The 22,752-nt window shown below is 41.3% G+C and overlaps 1 protein-coding gene across 2 annotated transcripts in view; it reads right to left on the bottom strand.

Annotated features, from left to right (window-relative positions):
* Positions 1–15,212, bottom strand: part of FAM135B (family with sequence similarity 135 member B) — a 192,872-nt gene extending 177,660 nt beyond the window's left edge. For both annotated transcript variants that reach the window (XR_009742414.1, XM_061447680.1), the window contains exon 1: positions 14,765–15,212. The gene's annotated coding sequence lies outside the window, so the exon portion shown is untranslated. The remainder of the gene's footprint in view (positions 1–14,764) is intronic.
* Positions 15,213–22,752: the final 7,540 nt, after the last annotated feature.

Raw genomic sequence — 22,752 nt, 5'->3', positions numbered from 1 at the left:
AGAGAAGTGGCTAAGAGATGATTTGTCTCGTTTCTGTGGCAACCTGTGTTAGCAGGGATATGGAGATAAGAAAGGACCTAAGCATTACAAGAAGTCCATTATGTTGAGAGCTACTTTATATAATTCTGCCTCCATCTTACAAGTGACCTAAAGGAGGTCATAAAAGGTTCTGGAAAAGAGGAAAAAGAGGGGGAACAAGCTGTGAAGGGGTGTTTCTAATCTTGAAAGAAAAAGAAAGAAATAAAAATGCCTACAGGAGCATAGGTACCTTTAGCCTTCCTGGATTAAATGTACCATCATGAGCACTGCTGTTTTAACAACTGCCTTTTACAGTCACAGCTACACTATAACAGCAAATATTAAATCCTGCTATGGCACAATAGGGATTTTTCTTGAAAGTTGCCAAATGTTTTAATTTACTGTGGTAAAGGAGATGGGTTTCCTTTGAACCCCAAAGAAGAGATTGCTAATAATCAATTTATTCTATGAAAACTTCACCTTGCAGGTGGAAAAGAAAAACCTGCTTTCAGTTCTGTTTTCTGTTGTCACAGGCATCTTATTTCCCTGTGTATAATCTGAGCCTGGCATTCTGCAGTGCCTTTATATTTCTTCCCCTCCATTTTCAGTATAGAGTTACTAGTCCTATTTTCTACACATTAAAAAATAGAATTTTCTATTAAAAAAAATAAAGAAGAAAAAAGGTTCTGAGAAAGTTAATTAACAGATTTAGATCTTTTTTAAAGGAAAATCTTGCATAACACAGTACGCAGCTCCAAAACCAGGATTTCTGAATGCTTTTAGCAAGGAAGGCACTGTGACATTTAAAAATCAAAGCAAAATATGGGTAAGATTTTATATACTAAAGTCTAGTGTTATGTACATTACAATATAACTATGTCAGCACTGAAAAAAAACCCCTACAAACAGCTCAGCATATGGATAGGGATTTATGACCTAAGAAATAAGTGTCAGAGTTCACCTCTTGACTTCAGAATACTGGAGACAAAAATGGCATGCAGATACATAATAACAAGATTAATGACAATGGTTTCAATGAGAAGTAAGAATAATCCTGAAATTACAAACTGTATCTATAAGACAGACTGGAAAGAGACAGACTGGATGGGTGGTCTGTGAGATGGACACGAAATTACCTACCAGGCCACACTCAGAGGATGGTGATCTATGGTTTATACTGAGGTTGCCAGCCTGTCACAAGTGGGGTCCCCCAGGGATTAGTACTGGGACCCACACTGTTCAGCATCTTCATAAATGACCTCGATGGTGGGACTGAAAGCACTCTCACCAAGTCTACTAATGACACCAAGCTACTGGTGAGGTGGACGTGTCAGGAGGGAAAGCTATCTTACAAAGACCTGGACAGGCTGGAAGAGTGGGCAACAACTGTATGAAATTTAACAAAGACGAATGTAAAGTCCAGCACTTTGGGATGATCTGAACAAAGAGCCCAGTGGAGGTTGGGACCTGTGTGGCAGGGGAACAGCCTTGCTGAGGGTCTGGAGATCCTGATGGACAACAAGTTGAAGAGGAGTCAGCAGTGAGTTGCTGCAGCAGCAAAGGCAAATTGGATCCTGGGCTGCTTCCATGGGACATTGATAGCGGAGACAGGGAAGTGATCAACCCACTCTACTCAGTGTTTGTCAGGCCACAGCTGGAGTACCCTGTCCAGTTCTGGTCCCCACAAGTCTAGACAGACATGAACAGATTGGAGAGGATCCAAAGGAGGGCCATGAAGGTGTTAAAAGCAGGGCTGGGGAGCTTGTCCTCTAAGGAAAGACCAAAGGAAGTCTCTTCCGACTGAATGTCTTTTCTCTCTGGAGAAGACTCTAGGGGAGCTCATCACAGTGTTGCAGTACTAAAAGGGCATCTACAAAGAGGACAGAGGCTCTTTCTTACAAGTAGCCATGTGGAGAAGAAGCAACCTTTACACTGGGAGAGTTTTCATCTCTGTAGAAGAAAGAAGGTTTTTTACTGTAATAATGATCTATCCCTGGGAAAACATCCCCAGGGAAGTAGTAAAGTCACCATCTCTGGAGGTCTCAAGATGTGATTGATCAGCCTGATAGATGACCTCATGTCGTCTCCCTTTTCTGTGAAAGGATGTACTAAATAATCTTTTATTAAATCTACATTCAATGTATTGCCTTTCACTTTCACAGAATACTCTCTCTTACATCTTCTAAAGTGAGAAATACATGTAAATTTTTTCACCTTTTATTATTCCAGGTACTAATAATTTCTGCAGAGCACTACTGCACCAGATTAAAATACATCATTTTAGGATATGCTATGCTTCTGGTAAGACATTCTAATGTTGTGGAGAGCACAACCATGGGACCTATAGCAAGCAATTTTCTGTGAGTGGGTGAGTGTTTGTCTTCACACTCAAAATGAAAACACTGGAATTCCCACAAAACAGTGTTTTTTTTGACAGAAATAAAATATTTTTTATGGATCTGAAACTGTGTTTCAGTGAATCAGCACATTTCCTTTAGGGGTTTGGAGTTTTCTTTACATCTAGATAAACCTATTTTCTAAAATAATTACAATTCAAAATAAATAAAGGTATTTCAAAACAAAACCAAAACCCCTAAACTTTCTAACAGGATATTGGATATTATATTTGGAAATATTCTTCATCATAGCTCTTATTCACCAGATATCCTACTTACGCAAAGAAGGTTTTGTTTCCTGTGATAACCATACATGTAGAAAGTTTTACTGAAGGATCTCCCCTCAAGTGGTGAGAATTTATTTAGAACCTACCAAGGTCTATGAATCATTCAGCTTACTTCTTTCCATTGTACATTACTTTGTATTTGTCAACAGAGAATTTCATTTTCCTTCATACAGGTCTGTTTAGTTTCCAGAAGTCTTGCCTAAGTGTAATAATTCTGCATTTTCTTCCATCTTTATTACTTTGTTGATTATTAAATCAATGATCTGGAAAAAAATTATGTATCCAACACTGATTTGGGGCTTAAAGTAGATTTGCTGAAACTTGACAAAGGTTCAAAACAAGATAAATATTTTTTTTAAAATTAAAAGCAAGAAGTCTGCTTCAACAGTGGAAGAGAAAACAAACATTTAAATTACTAGTTTAGGTTCCTGGTTATGACCAGCCTCTTGTCCTGTAGATCCTACTATAGCAACCACAGAAGTCAGTGAACAGCAGTTGTGTGAGATCATGTACTAGACTGAAAAACATTGTGGAGAGAAGAAAATAAGCATTTGTCTTTTCAACATATTGTCATTAATGTTTAATAGGATACAGGAGAGGAAACTTCTGGAATAAGTTTCCAAACTGCAGCATACTCTACAGAGAGGAACAACTGGATAATCAGGGGTCTTTTTCTCAATTCTACACACCTCAGGCTTTGGGTATTTCTCTGGCATCATAACTGCTGCTCTCCTTGACATCAGCCAGAGTCAGAAAGACTTGTGAGTGAGCCAGGAGGAAAAATCTACAACAGCATTAGAAGTTTAGGCTCCAAAGTAACAAAAGGCAAAGTCCAGGTGGGAATCCTGACAAAGGAACAGGGCCTTAAAGTACAATTCTTTTCAGAAGGTGATTGGATTATTCCCTTCATCCCTTTGGGAATCAACTTCCAACCCCTCTTATCTCACAACACAGAAAAAGCTAAAGACTTGGCTGGGAAGAACTGCTGGTGAATAATGGAGATTTCCAACTCCCTTCACCAAAATGTTATTTTTTTTCTCTTAATGTGCAACCATAACATCTGTAAATACCAGAAACACGCCTATTACTTTAAGAGGAGTTGTGTGTTCCCATAAACGCACCCACACAGAGCGCTAAATTGCTCCTCCAACCAAAAGATACTGTATCTGAACCACTGCAAAGACGTGTTAAAGCTATCTCTGAGCAAGCTGTGGCTCAGGGGCAAGGAAAGGATGCTGCTCTGCTTGGGCTAAAGCACCCTACCAAACTGGTGTGGATCCCAGTGGTGGCCTGGTTCACCTGAGCACCAGGAAAGGCACTTATAGTGCCTCCAGTTATCCAAGCTGGATCATGGGTTTTGCATCTTCAAAGCTCAAATGCATTTTCCAAATATGTTACAATTTGGCAAATATGCCATTGATTCCCTCACTATCTCTTACAGCTAGAATCTTTCACTACATGTAACATGAGGGTCTTCATTCTTTCACTGTGGTAGTGGAACAACCAACAAGAAATCCAAAGTGAAACATCATACAGACGAATGTCATGGCAGATTAGAGGGAAGGTGGTCGTGCCATGTGAAATACCAGAACAGACCGAAACCTGAATGACAAAGGCAGGAGGCCTGCATATGATCCCTCCTGCAAAAAAGATCACTATGCCACACATTTTGGGGAACCTAAAGACAAGCAACAAGAGCATCTGGAGAAGGATAAAGCTCACAATGTCCGTGCTCTGTTCCATATTTTGACAGTAGATAAGATTAGATGAACTTGATAAAATGACATCTGCAGTGTAAATGGCTGTTCCTCAACTATTTGTCCAGGTTCCTGTTTAGTGAAGACAAAGTTTGAATGATGTTAAACCCACTGCAGGTGACTAAAGTAAAGCACATTCCATCCATGACCAGGACCTTATATAAAATGCAAGCACTCATGTGCATACATCTTCCCATACATGACCTAGAAGACATGAGGAGGGTTGAGATTCCAGACTCTGTGATTCCCAAAACCAAAGGAAGTGGGAAGAGATGTGGTACTCATCCTCTCTTCAATGGTCTGTCTACACAAAATAATGTTTAACAGGACGAGCTGAAGCCAGTTCTTATTTTGTACCCATGCAACCAGAGGAAATACTCTCATTCAGTGCAAGTCTGGAGTAAACTGTCTGGAGTAAATTGTTGCTAAACAAAGGTGGGATGAAGGCAGGAAAGAGGACTACTGATAATGAGACCATGATCCCTATCACAATTGCACCATGGCCGAATAAGCATATCCATTTACAGAATGCGTCAGAATAGAAACCAAGATTGACTCCACTGCTTGCACTGTGTAGCTTGTGGTATATACCAATTTCAGATTGTATGTCTGTCTTGAGACTAAGAAATACTGCTCTTTCTAGCCAGAATAGGCTACAGGGATTCTGTTGCCAACCATAACATATAAAGGAACCTATAAAATTACAGCACACACTAAGGCATATGTCTCACATTTAACTTAGTGTTTATCTTGTCAGGAAATCCAGCTAGACCATGCCAACATTTTGTTTCATTCATACTATCTTCAAAATCATCTGTTGTTGAGGGAGGAAAAGGAAGGGGAGAGAAAAGAAAATGCAAGAGAAATGTCTAAATATAGACAGAGAACAAAATTCAAGCCGATTTCACAAATGAGACTCAAAAATGAAAGCATTGTACCAAAGACTACATCAGCAACACATACACATTTACCCTCTCATGGACTGAAGTTGTCACCCCTAATTTCATCTGGAAAATAACCAACGATTCTAAAATCTGCCTTTTCCACATTTATGATAAGAAGTAGACTCCTTGACTTCTGATAAGACTTATTCTGCAAAAGGCATTGTGAGCCAGCCTTTTGCAGCTGAGGAAGTCACCTTGACATGCTACAGACTTGGTATCAGCCACTCCTGAAGAACACTCCATGGCAAAAATCAATCGCCACATGCACAGAAGCGAAAGAGTGAAATGGCAGCTACTGCTTTCAAAATTATCTGAAATATCTGCATTTACATCACATTAAGAAAAGCATTTCCTCACGTAAAACACAGCTTACTCAACTAAATAATTCATCATGATGAATTATTTAGAGACATGTGGACCCAGTATGTTTACAAGTCCCAAGCTGTTTTACTAAAGAGGAAACATTTATATAATTGGATCCTCAAACTCTTTTTTAAATGTTCTTCCAGTGAGAGGTTTCTGATTATCGTCAGTTGTCCTGAAAGAAAAGTGTTTAGAAACTGAGCTTTTGGTGGGAAGATGAGATAAGATGGAAGAGACTATGTAAGGTAATCTTTTCTTAGTAACTGGTGATTATTGCTGCTGAACAGATGATTCTTCCAAAAGCCATCTTTTAAGCCTTGAGTTATCTCAGGTGTGGTAAAAGGTCTTCAAACAAGACAAAATTAAATCACTGACCTGAGGTATTATCTCCCAGAACAGTCATCTGCCATGTACAGAAGCACAGCTAGTGAGACCCATTTCACTGTAAACACCAGCTCTTTCCCCCAGCAAAGCGTATTCCACAAGTCCCCAGAGGAAGCCATTTGTGCCTAGGAATAAACGTACCCTTGACAGCTCAAGGATGCTTTTGATAAGTTCATCTTCACCTCTGTCATGTTCTGCATGCCGTTCCCCTCTCAGAGTCTCTGCCAGCTCCCTCTGGGTACCTCCACAGTCAAAAGTACTCATAGAAATGCTCTTTGCATGTGCAGTCAGGTCTCCTCTCTCTCAAAACCATCTTTCTCTGAAAGCTCCTTCTGACCTTAGTCCTGACAATTCAAAAGCTTTTACAGGCCACCTGCTTTTCATTATTGATGGGTAAAAAGCTGGACTGGATAAAACCTTGAGAAAGTTGGTGTGACCCCACAGGTAACCCTGATTTGAGCAGGTGATTGGAATAGAGCTCCCTTCCAACCTGAATTATCCTTTGAACAAAAATGGCTTCTTTTCTATGCACTTTATCAAAAAGTAAATGGAATGGTAGTCCCAGAAAGAAGCTAAGACTGGTTAAGAAAGACAGGCAAGCAAGCTTGTCATTCTTGGTGCTTTTTTTTATCTGGAGTAACTTCAGTTAAGAAGGCACCTATCACTGGAGAAATAATCTCTGTGCTTTGCCTGTCTACAGCAGATCCCCATGGCTCCAAAAAGTCTCAGACATAATACCAGGGAGGTTGATATCCTCAGATTCACTGGAGGCGATACGGCACAGAACACAGGATAAAGCTCAGGTGCATTGAGGAAAGGGCTTACTTCTAGGCTGAATCTTTCAAGAACAGTCCTGTTAGCTAAGTTTCTTCATACAATATCCTGACATTTTTTGCCTGAGGGCAGCACCTGTGCTTGAATAGTGGATTCTCACCTCATACAGGGTTTTATTACATGTAATGCAGGAATTTCAAATCAGAGCATTCAGCCCTTGCTTCTTGTCTTCACTTTTTCAGCACTGTGTTGTGTTGGTGTCTTTCATCCAAAGACAATGTCACTACCTTTGCTCAACAGTTAACTCTCTTTTTTCATTGAGCACTTTTCATCTAAAGTATGTTCCTCATGTTTAATCTGCCACCTGACAATGCAGCAGATTTTCCATGTTGCAGTGCTAATTCTGATATTAGATGTGTCCTTATTGAAGCTAACTAACCTATTTCGGGGTCCCCACCACCACCACTATAACTGGACCACTCTTTACTTTTTGTCAAGAAGACCTCAAAGTTCGTAGCAGAAAAAAAGCCATGTACATGCTAAATCAAATTTCACCCTTGTGAAGCTGAAGTGGAGAGGTTGGGTATGACCTGGGAGGCTGTAGACAAAACTGGATGAATCTCTTTGAGCACAAACAACCTTTGTGCAGCGATAACTCCAAGGCTTATAATTCAGCAGGGATTTTGACATCTGCTGTTTATCCCCAAGCAGGAGCACGGAGCAGAGGAACAGAGTAGCCATGGTTACATCCCTGTTCCTGCTGCAGGTCACTCCCACCTCACTGGGTGCTACCAAGATCACGTAGTCCCACCCTAGGAAAAACTGGCTTCCGAAGTCATCCTGCATAGCCTGCTTCACCCTATACAGTCTGTTTATGGCTCTGGAGAATTATTAGCTCATTAAGGATACTAATTAACTTGCTACGAGGAGCTTTGCACATCTGAGGTAGGGCTTGGTGTTTGCACACATGGGTCACCGCAGAGCACTGCTGAACACAAAGGAAAGCCATTCCCCCTACCACCAGAACGAAGTGTGTGTTCAGCATGTGCTGCTGTAGGGAAGAAGGTTGTGCTGGTGTGTATTTTTAGTTCAACTAACAGCAACTATTTCTGCATTCTAATTTCTGATGCCAAGTTACCCCACCTTCTGTTTCTCGATTAGGGTATTATTATTAGCTACGCTAAACTGATGGGCTTCTCAGCATGGCAAGTTTAATAAAGCACTAATGTCACCTACTACCAACGCAAGTCAACTAAAGAAAACAAGGCCTAAATTACAGTGCTACTAAAAAATTAGCAAGAGGTTGCTGATCATTCCTCACTGGGGTTTTTTGCTGTTTGTTCCCCCCCAACAATAATCTTTCTTCCCTCTGTAGACAAAAGAATTGACACAATCAAAAAATCTATTCCTCCCTTTACTACCATACAACACAGAACATATCTAAGGGTTTTTCACACAAGCTTCTGCAATTATTACTGCTCTCCATTTTGGGCCAACCTTCAGATGTTGACTTCTTCCTGAAAGAATGCCTCTTTACCTTGTCTGTTTTCTGCCCCTGACTTTGATGCTTAATTCCTCACACAAAGACAAGGAATTTTCTGGTGGTCCTGGTGTCCCAGACTAAAACAGCATCATGACTTTGATCCATCTATGGCAGCCAACAAAAGGTTTTTAACCGAAGGATTCAGGCTCCCATGCTTCTCAAACAGCAATCTCTTCACAGCCTTGTGCATTATCTTTCCTTCTGAAAAGACTTTTGTGCGTGGGGATGAATCCTGCTGTTTCTGAGGTCAGTGGCAAGCATCTTATAGCCTCCAGCAGTGAAAAGGCTGGGTGGCTGTAGAGCAAAGCACTCTAGAACATAACACAATGCGACTTTATTTTCTCTAACCTCTACCAGGGTAAGCCGTACCCTCAGAGAGCTCAGCTTAAACACAGCTGCAAAGGGAGAGGGAAACAGAGAGAAAACAATGAGGAGGCATGGGCAGAAAAGAGACATTTTCTGCTGAGGGTTTAAAACAAGATAGGCAGGCAGGCAATGAGAATAAATTGGGCTGTGCTGCTGCATGGTGTAGAATAGATCTGTTCAGTGTATACAGTGTACTCCGTAAGGGCCTGTAAGAGTTACTTGGAGCAGCAGACACTGCTCAGCCCTAATGAAATCCATCTAACTTGTCCCTCAGAAAGCCTCACACCTTAAGATGTGGGATCTTTGGGTTCTAATAGCACAGAAGAGCTGTGCAGTTGTAACCCAGTACCTGATGAACTCAGGTAGTCAATCACACAGTGAGTAGTTGCTACAGGTATTAGCAGCTAGTGAGCCTGAATAATAGGCTCAAAACCTGTAGCTCAGTCTCAGTTGTCTGCAGGAATATCAGTGAGAACCCAACTATTGTGAGATCACATAAATCCAGAAAAGGGATATACAAAGGGACATGATCTTCCATAACTGTGCATTGTTCCATGCTTCCCCATCACCTCTAAAAATATGAGGGATTTATGCATACAAAATCATTTCAGCAGTTGTTTCATGCAGACATCCTCAAAGTTGACACTCAGAAACCAAGGGCCTATTTAACTAGACCATGAGGTTAAACCATCTATAAGCATTATCTGTCCACAATAAGGTCAAGTCAGAACCACTGAGAAGAAGAGGTTATGAGCAGAAAAGGTGATACTATAATAGAGATGTAAATTTTCATACTGAGACACCTCTCTTGTAGAGGACTTAGTGAAGGGAAATACTGTTCCCTTTGCTCTGTTCTTTATGAAATCATTCTCAGAAAATAGGATTGCTTTTCCTACTGTCACTAGTGGTTTTGACAGTATGAGCTGAAAAAATGACAGAGATACAAACAATGTCTCACTCAAGCCACATCCCCCAAGAAATACTCATGTTCTTTTGGGCCATAAAATAGTAACAGAACACTGCTTTCTAGCCTCAGAAATAAATGCAGTGTTAGCAGCCTGTGTGGGACTAAAATTATACATCTGGTGATGCTGGCAAAGCCAAATTCCTTCCCAGTTGTGCAGATCTAGTAATACAACAGGAGAGATGAGTTTGTCAAGACATTGCAGCTTCCCAGGCTCCTAAATGTTAGCATTGGGATCCTAACAGCACAAGTTGTCCCTACCAAGCCGAGCTGGACATTAAGAAAGTCCCACTAGTCACTGTGCTGCATGCTGTGAATCACTAAAAGCCATGTTATTGCCAGGAGGTCAGAATCTGAGACTTCCATACAAGACAGACACCAATGTGATGCATTATCAGCAAAGTCCATTTTGTAATATCTGCAGTTCTGCCTTTAAAGTCCAATAGAATGCATAATGTCTGACCTATCCATGAAAATGCCACATAGCTAAGAACAAATAAGAACAAACTTGGGTAAATATATCTACTAGATATAGAGCAGAAAGTACAAAACCAAGAATTTGGGGCTATATTTACCAGCAGAAGGTCAAACTACTGCTTAGGCTGTCTTACACCTACAATTGTAAGGGTGAGAAAACACAGGTATCAAGAACGTGTTGGGATATTGCATCTAGTGCCTCCTATGTAGTAAGAGAAATAAACTTTGTGGATCCATCTGTGTCCACTGAAGACAAACTTGGATTTCTCTGTGGATGTCAGCAGAACCAGAATCACTGTTTTTCTGACAAATCCCTAAAAATGACTTACTTCAGTACTGAAATATAGCATCTGAGGTTTGGGGGCTCCAGACTCAAAGAAACCACACCGATGCCTGTCTGAACCCAGAAAAGAAGCAGAAATGGGATATCTGGGAGGCAGGTAGGAGGACCAGAGCAGACACACACACACCCCAAGGATGGATGCTGGCAGCATTTGAATGTAGAAAAGAAAGAATTCTCCCTTTTAGACTTTGTTCAGATGCTCTATCTGCTGCAGTGAAACAGGGAAGTAAAACTGCTGAATAACAGAGTCCTTAACATTGCAGTCACTAATAATAGGATTAGAGGGAGAATAAAATCATATTTTCTTGGATTTGGAAGATTTGGAAGAAGCCAACTTCTGACTCACTCACCCAACAAGTTGAGATCAGGCATATCATGGTGCTGACCTTCTGAAGAAGGACTGTGATCAGCCCAGCAGCCACAATCAGTGCAGGTAGTTTCAGCCCATTACCTCTTGGTGCAGTGTTAGCAAAGGTCATGCTACATTGTGAGGCCTGGATTCTCTGCAGCATGTCAGGCATTGCCAGTGTGCAAGGGAGGGAACTGGGTACAGGAAAGATCAGAAATACACGTGAAGTGAGAGACCTGCACTATTCATGCTCTTAGACACACTTTTCTCAATGCTGTACTGCTGGGAAGCACAGAGACACAATCTGTTCTCATTGAGTGGGGAGGAAAGATGTTAATCTATGAGCAAGGAAGCTGATGGACCTCAGGAAATGCTGAACAAAGAGACTGGGAGCTTCCACTACCTGAGCCAACAGACTAGAAAGGAATTACAACCTTTCCAAGGGCTGGTGTGGGTATCTGCTATGTGTTCACAAAGGTTCATAGTACATGAGCAGAGGTAAGATTCAGACTTGAGAAGAACCTGCCAAGACCAAGCTGACCCTTCAAGAAGATGAATAATGGCCAAAAAAAAAAAAAGTTATTTCCTTATCAGGTATGGATGGGCCACAGCTCCTGCTAATTTCAAGGGGTCTGAACAGACAGGGAGTGTTCAGGCTCTAATGTAAAGATCTCACCCTTGTCCTACTTATTGGGAAAACTTTCCCATGGTTACGTGTCTGTCTCATTAAGCAGTAAATCAAGCCAATCACCATAGAATGCAAATAGAAAGAATGACAATATTGCAACAGGGGAAACGACAAAGTGTGATCATTAACAATAAACAGCAGTTTACACATAGCCTCGAGATCAAATGAGTAACTTTGTTAAACTAAATGCAAGGTACAACATCCGTCATTAAATCATCACTTGCCTCAGGTTTCTACAAAGGAGAATCTGGAAAACCTCATCTTCTGTATTGTAAAATCCATAAATAAGTAGAAGTCCTGGCTGCAGCATTTCAGAAATCCCTGTCTCGACCTGTTGGCAAGCACTGACTTTCGAACAGCAGCTATTGCAGAAGTCATCTTCTGTGCCGAGAGATACAGTGGGTGACTAATGAAAATAAGGATTGGGATTTTAAAGGATGCTTAGGAACATCGTTAGATACAAAAATGTCTGTTTTCCTTAGAACAGTGTTAGCAACATTAAGTGGGCATCAAGGGACCAGCTCTTAAGAGCCATGCACAAAGCAGAAGAAAGGCTGTGTTCCTTTCCATTACTAAACACATAAGAGATAATAGAACAAGTCATAAGGCAAAATGAAAAAATCTCATTTAAGTTGTCAGTATAAGCAAAGGGAAAAGGTGCCGAAGTGTGGGGGGCACTGAGCATGAAAGATTGTTTATGTTAGGTGAGGAACATCCTTGTGTTTAGACTGATTGTGGATTCAGTGCTCTGACTTCCCACGAACAGCCCTCCACAGAGGGTGTTTATGGTAAAGCAGTGCTCATGGAAACATCAGCCTGTCCAGCCTTTCCCAGAGTCATCTATAAGAGAAGTTTAACAACCCCGGAATAATCAGAAGTCCGTGTATGAGTTCTGGCTTCCCCATATTCATCTGCCCACACCTAGCAGTGAAGTAAGACTGTATAAGAATACTTGCAGGGTATTAATGTGTAATCCCCAAAGCCCTTTAACCTGCAGTCATTTGCCTGCGCTGACAAGAGAGTCACTGCTTCACACCTTACCAAGGAGCCTTTGGATTATGCACTTTACATGTCTTCAACACATATAAACAGGATTTTGTTTCTGTTACTCAGTGTCAGAAGCACAGTCAGGCTTGTGCTCTTTTTACAGGCATTTTTACAGACACTTTTATTCCCTTTTGGTATTACAAAGAGAATCTGTGAGATTTAAATAGTTTCTATATTTGAGGCAGACACCAAATCTTATACAGAAATACACTCTGTAACGTGGCTAGGCTTGTCTAATGTCCTGAGGACTGTAGCCCTACAGTGCCTCAGTTTATTTAATTAAAGTAACCAGAATCATCCTCTTCAGTTAAATATGATGTCCATGAGCACTGTTATTAACATGGATCAAACAGCCTCTTGTAGAGAAGACCTGTTGTGATGATACAGTCAGGTTCTTAAAGAAACGATTCTCAAATCAGAGCACTGTTCCCAGATACTTGTCTGGGGGTTGTTTGTGGGGTTTTTTCTTCCTATTCCTCATCCTATCAAGTCCTCTTGAGATAGAACAAAATTCTCAGGTAATTTTTACAACACTTCTGCATAAGAAGTGGGCATAAGATCCTGCTTATCCAAATTCCTTGTTCTCCTATAGCTTGCAGGATAAGGATGTTTATAACCAGGAAGAAAAGGTGGACCAAATTCTGCCTTCACTTCTATACGTAAAATCTCAATTTATGTTCCAGACCCTGCTGATTTTAGGAGGATCTGCAGACAAGTAGCAAAACACAGGACTGGGACCAAAAGCTTTGTGATTTTCAAATCAGGTTTAACACAAAAAACAGGTGCTTTACCCTTTACATATTACCTGTCACTGGGTCATACACAGACTGTCCCTACAATATATGCAGGAAGCAGATTTACAGCTATATCATATCACAGGATGGGCTCAAAAGCCTTTTATTAAAATGCTTATAATTAATAAAGCCAGCAGTATTTCCAGCCACACAGATAAGGATGATCCGGGGAGAGCACTCTGGGGAGGACAGGGGAAGATCAGGACACCAGACAAGGAATACAGGGGTTTAGAGAGGCAGATAGAGACAGCAGCAGGAGCATCTCTCCTTACTGCTGACAGAATAAACAAGTAAAAACAGTTACGTGGAAGTGGAAAGAGGTCTCTGCAGTCATTATATTGCAAACACTTACCGCTTGGCTGAAACTTAGTTCTTATCCTCTCCCCCTTCACGCTCCTCAGACAAGTACACCCTCATTCACATATATTTGGCTGCACAAGGACACTCCACAGCTTTGGATCTCTTCTTGTTTTAAAATGACAAGGACTGTCCCCATATGCCTTTGGATTAGAGCTATTCTTTCCCCCTTTTTAATGTAACCAGTACATGTTTTCTCACACAGATGAAGTGAGCATCGTTTAATGCCTGACCATCTATCCACACCTTTCAGAAGATATTTTTTTCTTCCTCTTCTTAGAAAGTAGAAAGGTTTAAGAGGAGTATTTTTACAAATGTGTATACATACGTCTATATATAAATATATATTCACAGGTATAATTGTACTGTTATTGCAATTAAGTTTGGCTTTAAAGCACTTACAGTAAATGTGCCAGTTGTGGACCACAGTGAGATTTCTGGTCTTGGTTATTCATACACTTCTCTGTTTCACAGCTCTCTGCTGAATATGATGATAGAGATTTATTTGTGGAGTGAGCAGAGACAGAAGTACGTTGTCGCATTATTTTTTCCTTAAAGGTTAGTAATTACTGTGTCAACCTTTACTCTGCTGCTGCTGTCCACTTTCATTTTGGAAGCACAGCCTTTCAACACTCACATCACATTGAGTTCTCCTGATCACCCCATTTCCTACTAACCTTTTGGAATATTATTTATTATTCCTTATGTATCTGGGTAGAAGAGAGGCAGAGGGACAGTATGGCAGAGATGGGAAACACGAGCCGGAAAACATGCTTGCCTCGAATTGTCATTACACTGCCGCTGGAAGGAGCGAGCAGAGGGAAACTAGCAACAAACACTCGCACGCAAACACATGCCAGGCACACAACCACATCGATCACGGGGAGTTTGCGAGCAGCCCCACAGCTCTTACCTGGGTTGTCTGGGATCCCTCTGCAGTGTACCTCCCTCTGCTCCCTCTCCCCTATTATTCCCCACCGTGGGGAGCAGCAGGGACAGTGGCGGTGCTGTGGCTGGGTGACGGTGCAGGTAGGGGACGGCAGGCAGCTGGCTGCAGCCTCGGCTGCCGGGCTCCGGCTCCTGCCAGGGCTGCTGCTGCTGCTCCTGATGATGCTGAGGAGGAGGAGAGCCGAGTGAGGAGGAGGAGGATGCTGGCAGTGATGCTGTTGCTATGGTTACCCAACTCTGCGCCGGCAGCGGCACTGCTCAGCGCAACAGCTGCCCCAGCACCCAGATCTCCTTGGTACCCCTCACGGCCAAATGGCCCCTCTGTATACAGGGATAGGTATTTCACTCCAGAGGGACGGTGATGGTGGGGAGGATGGAGGTCACCCTTGGCACAGTGTTGGGACTCAGGGAAAACAGATGGCATGATGCATACGGAATATTTGCATTCTGTACTTGTGGGTAAGAGCTCGCTGCCCTGCAGAGGTCAAACACCAGCTCTTAGGAGGCCAGAGTTTCATTTTTTAAGAATGTCTTGCATTTTTATAAGGAAATGAACAGAACAAAGCTGAGGGGAAGAATAATTTTCAAAGTCCCTGTTTTGATACAATTTTAAACTTTTTTAAAATTGAATTTAACCCTCATTCCTTAAAAAGGGGATTTAAAAGTCAGATTTTACTGTCTTCTTGTGTAAATGTGTTTTTTTGCTTAGAGAAATCACTTTGTGAGTTCCTTATGAGAGACAGAACTGTCTCTTCCCATAAAACAGCAAGAAAGAAAACCTTTCAAGAAAGGAACTCTCTTACACAGCCCAGGACACTGATACTTTCATGCCTAATTGCATGACGCAAAGAAGCTGAACTTTGCCTTTCTCTAGGGATCTGGAAATAAAAAGAGATAGAAAACCTCAGGTGGATGGGCTGTCACATGATTAAAATGCAGAATCCTAACTGAGAGAGACATGTGAAATCAAGGCATTCAGTTGCCATTTATCTATCAAATACGGATGTCATGAGGCTTTCATTTTGCACTGGAGCATCACAAGACACAGCAAGGTCACAACAATCAAATGTCACTTCCATCCAAAAATGCCAGTGCAAAGCTATATAATGCTTATAAACCATGACAGTTCTTTTAGGACCCTGTACTGTTTGCAGGACATTGTGAAACGCTGCCTAAAACCTACTGGAAAAAGAAAAAATCACTGGTGGAAACTTTCTAAAGGGATTTGCTTTCTCCTGTCAGAGCTCTGCCTGCAGCCTGGATGCTGCAGATTATATGAATCTATGAGCTTGAGGCACCAAGAAGATGCACTGATTCCCATTAAAGTGTCAGACGTGGAGAAGTTGTAGATGTGCTGGCAGCACCTCTTCCCAATGTATTCTAGAAGACAGTGTCTCCACACCATGTTCCTTTTCAGAGTCATGATGTGGTTCATATAAAGACATTTTCTATATATCTCATTACTATGGAAGAAGCTGGAACCAGCCAACTAAAGAGAAAAATGTGCCAACCAGCATACACTGTCAGACTTTCTTGGAATAGCTTCCTGTTTCACAGCCTCCATGTATCTTATAAACCTAGTCACCATATAAACCATTCCCTATATAAATTTTTTAATTAATATCCATTTAGGCAACAATTCTGATGTCCACTCAGACTATATAGAAGAATTGTCTCAATGGTCCTTTCTACCACACAAAAAAAGAAATCAGATATGTTATCTATCTTAATCTTTACAAACATCATGCAAAATTAGACAGTACTCTGAACCGTTTCTGAAGACCTAAAAAGCAATATTTGGTGCATGTATGGCCCAGGGGATTCCCTGCTGTAATTTTGGGTGCAGAGAGAGATCTCATTGTGGTAATGATTGTGAGCAAATCTAAACCACCCACTCTATAACTAGCTAGCTGACAGCAAAACCCATGGTTATTCTGAATAGATCACTGAAACCAAAATAGATCTAATTTCTGCTAAATCAGGGAGTGCACTGCAAAATGTATCTGCTGAGATATGTATAATCAGCTTGTAAGCTCATAGTTTATACTTTTGCTTATTAGGGCTATTTTTGAGAGCTGCATCTCTGATTTCAAGAGCATACGCAGTAGAGGATAGTCGGCCCCTTTGGCTTCAGGTGATTCAGCTCTGCATGCTTGTGTTATGCAACTGAAGACCTGCCCACCTTTATTCTATTGTGGACACTAGTCTGCAACGCTGAGGAAAAATACACCCTCAAGAACATGCAGAACTCATTAAAATCAATGGCTCTTGTACCTCCCTGCAGAGTGCACATCCTCAACTGCACCAAGGGAGCGCAAAGTTCTAATGCAACAAAAACACACAAAGACACAAGAAAAACTTTCATTTGACCTCAGCCATTCAGGGAGGTCCTGCATCGTGGCATCAGTGACTTGCACTTGTTTACCACTAGGGAAATAAGTCATGTTACAATATGTAAAGTGTGTTGATTTCATAAGTAGATATGACTGTGAAGAAAGGACATTTCACAGCCATATTTGACAGAGCCTAGAGGAAAGGCTGCATTTTCAGTCAAAGCTTCCACTTTTAAGAACTTAACCTATGTGATGTCTTCCAGCTTTGCTTAGGTATTACAGACCCCTTAAGGCATCTCAGATGGTACCAAACACTTATTTTTATGCACTTTAGTCATGTCCAGATTATTTTCTTTCCTTAAATACTGACAGAAGGCGAATCAACTCAGCCTGACAGACTTCTAAAACAAATCAGTTAAATTTTCCCTTGTGTCTCCTTTGCCCTCCCCTGTCATTAGGAAGACACCAAGGCTGACTAACTTAACTGTACTTGTCTGCGATGACCTCAGGTAAAGGCAAATCCCATCCCTAACTCTTGTTTGGAAAAGGTATCTCACCAGATCATACATCTGAGCTCTGACGCTTGTCAACAAGGATTAAAACCAAAACATACCTTCTGGAAGTGCCTTCTTAGCCTCACAGGAGCCTGAGGTTGCAGCAATTAAGATACCTGTGTGCCCGTTTAGCTGCTCCATGTTCACAGGCTGTCTGAAATCTCAACACCACAGGCATCCTTGGACATACTTGGTATCCCAGAGGCCAGCATAGGCAGCAAATGTCATATTATAGATTCTTTACATAGAGCCTTTGTGTTAAGAATAACCTGGAGCAGATATTCCCATTAGGTAGCAGGATATCTAATAGAAGTTCAGTGTGGCAGTCCATTCTGCAGGCCCCACATTGGGCTGGCAATCATTTTTACAGGCTGTAGGCTCCTTTTCAGTCTCTTACTCTACTGTACTTGAGCTGTAATGAATAGTCAGTCTACCAACTCGGCTAAGAGTAGGGTATTAAATTAATTGTAATAAGCTTAGAAGTGCAAAGTTCCCCAGATAGCTGAACATTAGCACATAAACCCTTACATGACGAGGCAAAGCATGTGAGTTAAACATAGAGGACAAGGAAGCAGTGTGTTTCAGGCAAGCTGTTACATGTGGCAAGGAAAGATCAGAACACTAAGCTTAAACCTAAAGCACCCAATAAGTGGTCACAGACAAACACCATATCCTGGCTGCAACAACCCTATGATAGCACAGTGTTGATGTGTAAAGTCAACACCATGGCTGAGGAGCAGAAGGCAGGGCTAAATGTGTGCTTCAGGCTAGCAGCAGGAGACTCAACAGCTCTGTAGTTAATAGACAAAGAAAGATAAGCTTCTCTTTTGATTAATGGAGCGGCTGACTTTACCTTGTGGTTATGATGCAGTATCTTTCTACTGGGTTTTGAGAAAAGATAAGGTCTAAAGGGAAAGTGCCTGGCTCACAAGAACAGACAGCACTTTCAGTCCTAAGGCTTTGATTTCTTCTGGATCCTCCATACCCTCTGGGGGTGTTCAGATGGCTAAGACCCTTTTAGAAAGCACTACACCGTATTGCTATAGCATGATTTGAAACACTGACTAATGCAAAGAACAGTCTCCCATAATTCAGTTTCACCCTACACAATGAAGGAGCAGTGAAGCAAAGGAAGAATGAGAAAAACAGGAGAGGAGATCAGAAGATGCCTTTCATGCAGCTACTCAATAAAATATGTCCAGAATGGTATAACTAAAAATCATATATATTTATTCTGTTGTAGCTGCATCACTGGAAGTGGTCAAAGTCAGACTGGACATGGCTTTGGGCAACTTGATTTAGTGAAAGGTGTCTTGCCCATGGCAGGTGGGATGGGGGAGTGGTAGTGGAACTAAAGGGTCTGTAAAGGGCCCTTCCAACCCAAAGTATTCTATTATTCTATAATCATAAAAATATAGCATCTTGTTGGGGAGTACCACAGTATAAAGGTGTTTTTAAAATAATGCAGCATTTGAAGTCCTGCAGTATTTTCACATATCATACAGGAGAATTAAAGGTGAAAATGACAACACTAGAAAAATAATAATCCTTTACAGTATATAGGATAATTTACCACTTTTCTAAGTAAGTATTCCCCATAAAAGCCATGTAGTATAATATATACCAAGATCACAAAGACTTGGCTAGCATTAATAGTTGTATCCAAGAAAAGCTTCAAGGGCACAAGCCTCTCCTTACAAGTCCTTGCACCTATGTGTTCTCAAACCACAGAGTTGTCATTCAGCAGCTATTCACTTAATGTTTTGTTCATTCTGTCATTCAGTTTGTAGTCAAGCGTCTTACTTGTTACAGCTAATCTGCCATGTGAGCAGCCTTGCTTTAAATAAGAAAAAGCTACATTTACCCACCAGTGCTTCCCTTATCCAGAAGGGATACAGTCTTATTCACAACTCTGGAATATTGAACCCTAGATAGAAAACCCAGAGTAAATAAACCAAGCACATTTTAAATGATTGACATGAAACATACATCTGAGACTGGAAGAAACTGCAGCAGTAGGAGGAGTTCAGAAACAACTTCTGACGTGTCTTCGTGTAGTATAGAACAAGGGTCTGGAAAATAACACATCTACTGACAGTGAACAATAGGAATGAGGGATAAACACATTCTGGATGTCTTTAAAGAGTAACCAATATTAAGTATCTACTTAAGCACATCTTTCTAGGGTCCTCTGCAGAGCACAGTAGTTTGGTTTTGGGGGGTGTATCTCATCTTACCAATGCTTGTAGCAAAATGTGAACCCTAACACTCAAGATCATACATTGCTCCTTGCAGCTTCATGACAATAGGGGATAGGAAAAGGGAGGAGGATTTTGTGAGTAAAAGACCATGTTACAGACAGCTTCAGGAGCTGCAAAGCACTTCACTCATCACTGCAGTACCTCACAGAACCACAGTCATTGTTTTTTTCCAAATAACCCCTATGGAAAAAGGGTCTGTCATTGTAATTTATTTCCTGCATTGAAAACAAGGCATGGACTTTCTCACAGACAGGTAAGTCTCTCTGAAGGCCAATGCTGAACTCTCTGCACACTGGAACAGGTTGCCCATACTCATTTTCATTGGAAATATTCAAAACTTGATGGAATATTGTCCTGCACGACCTGCTCCAGGTGATCCTGTTTGAGCAGGTGTATGGACAATGTGTTCTCAAGTGATGCCTTCCCACATCAATCATCCTGTGAAATCAGGAGCCACTTCCAGCTTGCATTCCACAAGTTCCTGATCTCTGCCCTTCAGTTCACCCAGTGCTAGCCTCTCCCTTAGTTTTATTCATTGTTTCATTTTCCTACACATGCACATACTGTCATACATGTATAGTCACACCTTACTCACACCCATCCCAGTCAACCTACAATATCTTAAACCCAAATGACTTGATCTCTCCCCCAGGTCTCTTGTTAACTCCTAGACCTCCCTCTGCCACTTCTATGCTGTAAATTACAAGGACAACTTCCTCCCCTATTTAGCTTGGGCACAGCATAGGGAGCCATTCTCCAACTTTGGGTGCCCTACTTTAGACCTGGTCTAGCCTATAGCATCCCAGAAAAAAGGAATGAAAGTTGCAGGGAAATTCTTGTTTGATACAGACTGGAAAACACCCAGTGCAGTCAGCGTATCAGAGGAACTTAGCTGTTTATGTCTACTTGCTGCAGAACACCAGAATACAACTCATTTCTAATGCAGGCAAAACTGAATATTTCTCCTAGATATTCTATGGAAACAGCTAAACTATTTGGGCTGCAGTTTTCTATAATTAATTCAGTGCAAGGCAGATGCCCCTGCAGAAAGAGTTTCAGCCCAAGCAATTAAGATACAACAAAAGGATAAGCAATAAAAGCTAGAGTATTACTATAAGAAATGCTGGACAACCTTAACAACACTCATCGGTATCGCTTCCACCTAAAATACATGTTAATTCACTGAACAGCCAGATGGGCTTGTTTGTTTAAGACTCTTCCCAAGTGGTTTTCAGTTTCTTCTTTATATAGGTCTTTTATAATGCAAAATACCAGTTGGCAGGCAGTACTAGTAGTATGTTGCTATTAAGTGAAGCTTGCATATAAAGATTAAAAATATAATCAGAACCAAACACTTGTCTAACGTTACTTCTAATAAGCTTCACATTGCAGCCGTGCAGGTAGAGGAGAAACGTCATCATTTATGCCTAGGTAAACTGTGGTACAGATAAGCTAAATGTGTTTGAGGAAACGTTTATTACAGGTAGAAGGGGGACAGGGTAGCAAACAGCTTACTCAATGATACGTTTGCATGCAACATGCTATTCAGCCACTGGATGGCAATCTGCTGTACCAAACCCAGGCGAGTGGCAAACCAACGCTTCCAACACTGTTGATTTCAGATTCGAGATCTGAACACCTAGTTTACGTTTCTTTAAGTGCTGACCTGCAACTTCCAACAACCATATTGCTTTTTAGGTCAACACCACCCCAAAGCCCATTTACAGAGTGGTAAAATGGAAACTGCTAGAGACATTACTGTCTTCCTTGGCTCATGGAAGAAGTGCAACGGTATGGAGTAAGATCAAGGAAAAGTCAGAATCTAAACAGTTCTTGCAAGTCCCGGCAAAGCAGTTTAAGATGTCATTATCCAGACTAATGAGTCCTACCTTTCTACCACAGCTCTATAGAGAACATAGCAACAAACAGAACAGGGTGTTTTTCAGTGCTCCTGTTAATGACAGAAGTTGCTAGTGGGCATTTCCTTACGGATTTCAGCAAATGGGCCACTCATAGCATTGTAAGGTGGAAGGAGCTCAGTGTAGCAACTTTTGAGGCATGCCTACATTGTAGACTGCTTTGGAAAGACTTGCACAGCTATTTGATATAGTGTAAATGCAGCAGTACATTGCTTAGGTGAACTACTACAAGCAGAGGCGCATACCCATTGATTCCCTCTCTTGCTACCTTGAGTTTGTTCTCCTCTCGAGTTAGAAGTAGGCATGAAGCTTCAGCACCTTCCTCAGCAAAGGAAACCAAGTTAGGAAGTTTGTAACAGATGCAATAATCCAAGGGATGGCAGAAAGGAGCAATGAACCTGTCACAGAAAGGCCATGATATATACCATAAAGCAGAGCTCCTGTGTTCTGGCAAGTCAGCAGAGCAGGCTAGAAGCACAGGTCAAACTAATCCATTCACAAGCATTAATGGTTGAGAGTCTATGACTTCCTTCTTTCATTCTGTAAATGACTAGAATTTCATGAGGTCTATGAAAACAATAGAGGATTTCTGGTGTTTAATTTCTGCTCTTTGTGTCACTGAATGAACTCAGACACATGTCAATCCATGGTTACACTGCCACAGCCATAGCATTACAGCTCCTGTGCAACTGCAGTTCCTTATAGCAAATGCACGCACCTGGCAGCTTAAGGGATAATCAGATGTTGTGGATGAGATTCCATGAACTACCTCCGATCATTTTGTAGGACAGCCACTGGCTCATTTCAGGGAAACTTTCCCTTTGATGTCTGGTTTCATTTTCTTTATTTTCATGGAAGGAACTGGAAAAATTAAAGAAAATACTGG

The sequence above is a fragment of the Pezoporus flaviventris genome, unplaced genomic scaffold (genome assembly GCF_033815535.1).
Source record: "Pezoporus flaviventris isolate CSIRO_AGI_PZ_B2104156 unplaced genomic scaffold, CSIRO_AGI_Pfla_v1 ptg000007l, whole genome shotgun sequence".
Taxonomy (NCBI): domain Eukaryota; kingdom Metazoa; phylum Chordata; class Aves; order Psittaciformes; family Psittacidae; genus Pezoporus; species Pezoporus flaviventris.
This window is presented reverse-complemented; position numbering and strand designations above follow the sequence as displayed.